Raw genomic sequence first — 8,844 nt, 5'->3', positions numbered from 1 at the left:
GAGTCACATCACTGAAGTGTATATGGAGTTACATCAGTGTAAACGATATAAGAATCAAGGCCAGTATTCTTTATAATACTCTCAGTTTCTAGGGGGTGGGAGGAAATAGAGAGAGACAGATGGGAATTGAACCTGGTAACTCACATGGGAGTATTTAGTTCCATCACTTAGCCAACAGCCTAGCCCAGGGAAAGAAATGGTACTTTCCAGCTCTTTAGCAAGACATTCCAATAATGGACAAATACATAAATTGAAAACATTTTATCACATCTTTTTAAACAAATTAGGTTTATTACATTCATTTTATTTATATGGAGTCAGTTTTATTACTTAAACAGTCATACAAAAAAAGTGTTTCCTGTAAAAATGAAACCATTATTATGTTAAACTCCCACTTGGTTTGTTTTAAAAATATCTTTAAATACTATTAAAGAACAATCATTCTGTAGGTTTATATCATATGAGTGGGAAGTAGAAACCATCAATGAATCATATAATTCCTACAACTGTAACAACAATATGAGCAACTATGCTAATAACAAAAAGTTTATGCCTACTGTATATCTGCTCTGCAGACACTCTCCTGCCATGAAATATACATAATATGTAGTGGTGGCAAGTGTAATATGCTTTTAATTTTCATCCATTATGGATAGCCTGCAAAGTAAACCTTTTGTTTGGTTAATTTCTTCGCCACTCATCAGCTATGTGGTCATCTGTAGCTCATGAAAAGAAAAAAGTCTTTACATTAGCCACCATCACATATTGTATCTCCATACTCTTGTCTTTTTCTCTGAAGGCCCGCACATACCACAAGAAGGCACAGGGATACCACTGTGTTGGGCAACCTTATAAAAAAACTAGATCGATTACAGATAAGAATATTAGCAGTTCAAGCTCTCCACCAGCTCTCTACTGTGAAAGAACATCTTCTAGACAAGAGTTAATCAATTCTATGTGCCATTCAGGTATAACAACAAGTTTGTCAATTACTATTGGTAATTGCTGTGGTTGCTTCTGTCATGTGGGGTAAAACTTTCAAAGCCACCTGGGGAGCTTAAATTCATAACTTTATGAGACACTAAAAATCATGGTCTTGATAAAGATACTGGATTTATGGTTTATTACAACAATCTAAGCCCACTTTTTGCCCTATGACTAGAGGGGAGTTACTGGGCCACTTCTCCTTGAATTGTCCTTTAGAATATGTGCTAACTAGTTATGCTAACATACCTGTTTGATCTTGTATGTAGCTGTCACACTTAGAATCTTTCCCTGACCTGAAGAAAAGCTCAGTGGAGCTCCAAAGCTTGTCTCTCCCACCTCTCACCAACAGAAGTTGGTCCAATAAAAATATTTCTTCATTCACCTTGTCTCACTAATATCCTTGGATGATTATGGCTAAAACAACACTGTGTAACAGTTTCAGGATTAGCTGCAAATTTGTCACACACTCCCCCCCCCCCCATCTTCCTCGAGGTCACCACTTACGGCTTCAGGCTCTCAGGCATCACCTCTTTTGGTGGAGATTCATGTCTCTCTCCCTCCATACCAGAGGTTTAGGCTTGCAGTGCCTCTGTACCTCACTGCGATTTCTCCAGCAGGTCTGACAGGGGGCCTAGCACCTGTGATTAAACTTTCTCCACAACAGTGTATGCCAGTTACGAATCAGCCTTCACAAAGCAAAATGTTTTTATTCTTAGGGTAAAGGCATTCGAGAGAAAACATATAAAAATAATAAAAGTTCCTACACACTTACTAAAATCTTACCAGAGGTCGCCCAACCATCTTATTTAGCCAAAGTCTTTCCAATCCTTCTGCAAGGGTTACCCTCCTTCCACCCCCCTTCCCTGGACAGAGGGTCCTGTCCATTTGCTGAATTGAAAGAAGGTCCTGTTTTAGTTTAAACTGAGCTTTTTTGTACCAAAAGCTCTTTCTTTGGCTGCTGGTCTCTGGAAAACCCAGTTTGAATCAGTATATGCAAGCCACCCCTCGGGTGATACCTCTCTGGAGGTATTTACAACTTGTTCATTCCCTCTGAAGCACCTGGCATTGGCCACTGTCGGAAGACAGGATACTGGTCGAGATGGACCATTGGTCTGGCCCAGTATGGCTGTTCTTATGTTCTTATGAACGAGTCACCTGAATCACCGCCCCCCTCCTGTTTTTAATTCCTGGAGGAACTGAGGAAACATCCCTCCTCACAAGCTGCTGAGTACAACCCCGTCCCGCAATGATACACAAAGTATTCATAGACTTAATACAGTATGGTCCCTACAGACATTGCATGTCATTGCGATAGCTGTCACATGCTTAAGTCACTTAAGAGCCTAAAGGCCATATTGTTAAAGATATTTAGGTGCAGATAGGTGCCTAATAGGATTTTCCAAAGTGCCTAGGCACCTAACTCCCATTTCTGGCCCTAAGTGACTTAAATGCTTTTGAAACTCTTACCGGTGAACACACACATTAGAATTGGACTAAGAAGACAATTTCTAGTCATGCAGGTGACCAAGCAGACGTATGATTGTTAATTCCTAATAATTTACTGGTATGACATCACAGACAAATAAGAAGGAAAGGTCTCTAGGTCAAAGAACTCACAATGTTAGGGCCATATCCTGAAAATGCTGCCAAGTCTACAGCTGGCTACTGACTGCAGTGGGAGCATTCTCACTATATTTGACAGTACTAAGTGTTTGCAGAGTGAGGGTCAGGGCATGGTTTGCAGGATCAGACCAACATAAGAAGTGACAACAGGCCACAATGGAGGGCAGACAAAGATTACAAGAGGAATGGAAAAAGAGCTCATGGAAAGTATTACTTACATATAATTAATTTGGTATGATTTTTCCAGTGCATGTTTTTGGTTTTTTTTTATTAATTTTATTTTCAATGTGAATAGGCAGAGAAGGAGTAGACAGGCTGAGTCCTAGAGACTAGTAAAGAGAATGGGAAAGACTCCATAAGTCCATTATCAGTTCCCTGAGATATCCAATCTCCTAGTGGGGATTTTGTTTGCTAGAAAAAGAATTTCCAGACTTTACTTCCAACAGTACTAGAATATGTTCTGGAAAAAAAAAGTGTGTGTTTGTGTGTCTGTAACGTTTGTGGTGGAGAAAAAAATATGTGGGGCATATTTTAAGTGGAAATACTGACTTTATAAAGAGTTATAAATATATACTAAGTCACACCTCCACGTGGGAAAACCCCATACCCTTTCTCTTGGGGTTAAACAGGCAGCATGGGGCTAGTGCTGGATCCAACCCTGTTGAAGCAGTGTTAGAACAAGTTACAACACGCTTGACTGATAGTATTCAAGATGGAGTTTAACAATATTTTACACTTTCCGAGACCTTTCCAATAAAGCAATCAAAAAAGATGAGACACGGTGAGCAGTAAAATTATTTTAAGGATGTTAAAATAATATTATCAGGTATCATCTGCATGTTAATGAAACTCCAAAGTTATTTCCAGGGTAGAATTCTGCAGATTGCTCCAGAGAAAGAGTCCAATGGTCTATCAAAAGACCTCACTCCTTCCTTAATGAGGACTTAGCCTCAGCATATTTGAACTTGGGCAACATGACCAATAGTCAGTTTTCACTAGCAGGTCTTCTTTTCTTTTTTTTTTAATCCTGGAAATCTGTAGCCGTGTCATCAGCTCCTTCTTAATTATACCACATTCTTTACATCTGTCCTGCTAAATAACTCTAATTGAAATAGCACCGGCGTGAATTTTTGTAATGTTCCCCCCAAGACATCCCGAAAGTGACTCACACGAGAAAACAGACTGAAGTCACAGCTGGAAGCACGTCAAGGATCATTTCCATTTTTACATGATTAATTTGAATTTAATATCTTAAATCAAAACCTGATTAATTTAAATAAAATTTTGATGGTGCCCTGCTCCTAATATACATTGCAGTAATTAGATCCGGCTTAATGTGATTTTTTTTTTACATAATTAAAAAAAAGAGTAAGTCAAGTGTAACAATGCAGTGCTGGTATAAATCTGTCAATATACGTCTATATGTGGGATTATTGCTGAGGACATTACTCAGGTAGAGAAAGGATCGCAGCAGGGTGGATATAGAAAGGTCAGCAGTATATTGCGTAGAGTAAAGAATATCCTACTTCTTATCGTAACAGACCAACTTGTGGTAGAGAGTGAGTAACTGTTATTTAGCAAATGTTTAGCCAAAAATACAACAGAAATTAGCACCTACAGCAATGAAATCACCACCTATGCAATTGTCAGGGTCAGATCAATAAGCTTAATACCTTCTTTTTAAACTAGACTCTTTTTGGAAATCAGGTCTGGAAGGCTGTGGATACCATATCTGCAAAGAGCTTTTGTGTCACATTTACCTCAGCTGAGTGACTGCTAGGTTTTCATTACAGTTACAATGCTATACATTTATATTATATATTTATATTTATAGGTGCTCCCTCTGCCTGTCTCTTTCTGGTTTGGGAATGTGCTTGCAAGAGCTGTATGAGCAATACTAAATGTCAAGCCCCGCACAAACAAGTGGTTCTTAGTACCATATCTTAATATCAGAGCACCGAAGTCCCATTTGCAGTAGTAATTTCACCCATTGCTGACAATGGTTGTTATGAACAGGTGCTGCTGAAAGGTACTAAAAATAGTTTAAATGTTAGCATGGGCCAGACAGGCATTTTTGCCACTATCACATTCTGCACTTGTAGTATTCACACTAATATTTAAACTGTTTGCAACTCCTGTTCAGCAGGAGAAGATGCTGACATATGTTCTGAGCAATGGATCTATTTGCTAGTGTACCAGATTTAATGAAGCTTTAATGAAGCACGTACCAGAAAGATGCAGGTTGGTCAGAATCTTAATGAACCCAGATCTCAAGCACTGCAGTTCTAAAACAAGACGATGGTGCTTTCAAGAAAAAAAATGGTTTTTTTTTCCTTTTACTGAGATTTAAATAAAATCCTTTTGGCTAACACTAAAATTATCCTATTCATTCCTGTAAGATACATGGCTTTAAGATAAAAATGTTTACTCTTAAACCTGGAAGATGAAGCTATGTTCAACTCTGCTCAAATTAACTAGTTAAATTCTAACACATATATGAGTATTTTTTAGATCCATAGGCTGCAAGATACTTAAGCATAAGCCTAACTTTTGAACACAGGAGCAGTCCTACTGACCTGAGTGTGACTACTCGCTACCTTAAAAGTTAGGCATGTGCATAAGCACCTTGCTGAATCATAACTTTTAATAGAAGAGGATGATCCACTTTGCAAAAATCCTCATACATGCAACTAACCCATGTGCAAATGCAAATAAGACCATTCATGCTAGTTTTCTACCTAGATCTCAGCCTCCTTTTCTTTTTTCCTTTTTTAATGGCTCTGTATATAATATAAAGATTCAGTGAATTATTATTATTATTATTTTGTATTTTAATGTTAAAAAATTCTCCCCAACAGTGACACTGGAACAGTTTGTTGATTGCTTCATTACACAAGATGGCATTGGTTTTCCCTAATTTCAGAAACAAAATTGGAACACAAGCATCAGTGTATTCAGACAATGGAGTTAGTTAAATTCTTTGCAATAGAAATGAAATAAAACATACCTTGAATATGAGAAACTGGGGAGGAAGAAAGCAAACTCATGGGCTAGATTCTTAGCTGGTGTAAACCAACATAGCTCCATATGCTGGTTTACACCAGCTGAGGATCTGGCCTAATTTTCAGATATTACCTATCTATCTGTCTATCTATCTATCTCTCTTTTAAAAACCTGTTGCACTGAAATCAGTGTGGGCAAGGAAGGCAGCATGTGTCTTAGTATTTGAGTTGCTGAAATTTACCAACATGGCACTATTTGCAGGAAGGAAAGGCAAAAGCCGGTCTATAGATCCCTGTTAAGTTATGAGTCGCAAGTGACTCAGTGCACATTAATGAGTTCGATTTTGATTAACCAGTCCTTCATCTGATGGATCATGTTGACAGAAGACAGAGAAGTTGAATATAAATTCTGAGGAAGTCTCTTCTTTATTATTCATCACACACAAATAATAAATAAAATAAAAATGCCACTTATTATCTGACAGCTGAGACTTTTGATGACAATCAACTATTTAATTTTTTTTTCTAAATTTAGACTTCACTCTGCACAAAGTACAAAACCTGTCTAAAAATAGCTGCATAGTTACTATCTGGGGGAAGGTGCTTTACTGCTTACATTCTTATTCCAGAGTTAAAGTCAAAACAAAATTAATCAGGAAGGGTTATCTATAATGAATCACCATTCATTTCAGAAAAAAAAATATCTTTGCCAGCAGCAGAAAGAAAGTACTTTCAAGCAGTTACATAGACTATAGACTCCAAGGAGAAGATTACAGATCTTCCATATTCAGCAACATGAATCAAAACTCTTAGGAACTAGTCTAACTTTCTTTTTTTTTTATTACAAGGCAGCAGGGATTGCTTTTTGTATAGGCTATGATTTAGATGGCTAATTGAAAGTAAGCGGTGGTGAGCTGCTTTCTTGGTAAAATATTACCAAGACAATCTTATCTGAGTTTACAGAGTTATTTCCAATTTGTAAATGCTGTATTCATTTCTACCAGATAAAATACCTTTAAAAAGCCTAGACCGGGCATGGTGGGATTGCTGTTATAACCACTCTGCCTTGCCCTCAGCCCCCTTCTTCCCTCCCACATACACATAAACTTTGGACTCACTACTGAATCGTTTTATTAAAAAACAAAACAAACAAAAAACCCTCCATCTTAGGCTAAATAAATGTAATGATTTACTGAATCCTGATAACTTTTGGTGGATGTTATACTTGCCAGTTATCTGCCCTGCAGAGTCTCTCCCTCATTCAGAATCTACGTGTTTTAGAACATCACCTTTCGCAAATTCATCTCTTGCCTTATAATATGAAGAAAAGCCCAGGCTTTGTTTCTCCATTATAATAGATGTAAATTAATGTTTTGCCTTTGTTTGTTGCTGTAATCATAGAGGCAAGTATATGTTCCTAACAGCTATCTTATTTTCAATTTGCAAAGCATACTGTGCTTAATCCCATGAGGCAGCCTGTGGTTCTAGATATGAATTTAAAAAGGTAATTAGACCAGCGCAGGGGTTTCTCCCTGAGATGGAAAGAGCAGGCTCCTGTCAGGTCCAGAGGGGTCTTTTAGAGGTCCCAGGCTGGTCACAGTTCTCGTCCTAGTTTATTACTCATTTCCATTGTGTGAAACAGCTTATTTGTTCATGAAAATTTAAATCATGTTGGTACTAGAAAGATTATTTTTATTTTAAATCCAGAAAGGTCACAGTATTATTTTTCCGTGGCTGGCATAAAGCTTTTTTTTTTTCCCCTTTCTTCTTTTTTTTCTAATGATCTTTGCATTTTTTAGACTCAGATAGTAAGAAACATGTACTGATCAATGTTTTAATGCATCTTCAGTATGCTGTAGTAACTTTAAATATTATATAATCATCATTAAGCCATGTATGTAAATACAAAGTACTTTGGCAACACTTTAAATGGCAAGAAATTGCATTGGCTTCCCTGTATTTCGACTCCCCTCTTCCCCCTTTTGCTTGATGCTATATTTTACACATTGTTATACTAGCCTTTGTTCCCTTTATGATTCTTATACAGGCTTACTTTTGAGTGAGGATCATGCACCCGCCTGATAGAAAGAGCAATGATTAAAGGTTATTTATTTAGAACAGGTTAAACTTGTCTATCATGAAAAATACGAAACACGTAAAGGTCATTTATGCTGGCTGAGAACGGCGTGGCATTTGTATGGGATTCATACAAATAAGAGGAAGACTTTGAACAACAGATGGGCCTGGACCAAACCTCATTTTCAGCAACCCCGGTGTTTGAAATCTGGTTCTGGATCTCAGTTTTGAGGCTTTAGCCAGTGTCTAGTTTGCATCCTGTGAATTTCACTTTGAGTGGATTACTGTTTTGAATGAGACCATAAATCCCTCCCCAGAATCGATGGAAAGGAGGGAGAGATTCTGATCAGTCAGCCCAGGTTTATGCTAAAGACTCCTAGGCTGAGTACTTGGTTTGTAGCAAAAACTGAGACTTAAGTGAGCTGAACTGTTTATATTTACCGAGCTGACAATATTGAAGGGCCCAATTCTTCCCTAAGGTAGCTTCAGTAGACACTGTGAGCATTCACGCACCATTGATTCAACTGATCTATTCTTGGTTTTCACCTCTGTAACCAAGAGTAGTGTCAGGCCCTACATGTCTAATAAATATTAGTGAAAAGCAGTAATCATATAGATTGCAAGAGATGGGCTTGGAACAAACCTCTGGATCTGAACATCCCCAGGCTTGGAGGTAATTCATAACCATGTACTAACTTTGCAGCTGGCTTTGAGCTTGATGGGTTGAACCAGTATCCTAGAATTTGGATCAGGATACAAGCTTGGGTTCACTCATCAACCAAGTCAAAACATTGTCTTTTGGGGGGGGGGAGGAAGTTCCAGTCTAACCTTAACCCAACATTTATAAAACACAAACAACAAAATGCTCTGCCTGACCCATCTTCTGAAAATTGCCAAAAGTGAGCTGTGCTGAACCAGCAGAGGGACAGAGCTCCACATGCCAGGAGAAAAGTCTACTCACAGATGGTGTGGAACAGGAAAAATGACTTGATGAATTTAAACTAGAGTATAGGGGTGCAGTGGGATGTTTGATACCTGGATCCAGAATCTTTAGATCTTTGAAAAGTTATAACCAACACCTTGAATTGCACCAGGAAATGAATAATCCAGCATTGCAGGGCTCAGAATGAAGCTGTCCCACCAGTGGAGGTCCCTC

The 8,844-nt window shown here is 38.1% G+C and overlaps 1 long non-coding RNA gene across 1 annotated transcript in view; it reads right to left on the bottom strand.

Annotated features, from left to right (window-relative positions):
- Positions 1 to 7,587: 7,587 nt before the first annotated feature.
- LOC120404603 overlaps positions 7,588 to 8,844 on the bottom strand; it is a 50,323-nt gene continuing 49,066 nt past the window's right edge. Inside the window, exon 6 of the long non-coding RNA XR_005598055.1 lies at positions 7,588 to 7,690. This is a non-coding gene — a long non-coding RNA (uncharacterized LOC120404603). The remainder of the gene's footprint in view (positions 7,691 to 8,844) is intronic.

The sequence above is a fragment of the Mauremys reevesii genome, linkage group 4 (genome assembly GCF_016161935.1).
Source record: "Mauremys reevesii isolate NIE-2019 linkage group 4, ASM1616193v1, whole genome shotgun sequence".
NCBI lineage: Eukaryota > Metazoa > Chordata > Testudines > Geoemydidae > Mauremys > Mauremys reevesii.
The sequence above is the reverse complement of the archived record's forward strand: the minus strand, read 5'-3'. Positions and strand labels throughout refer to the sequence as shown.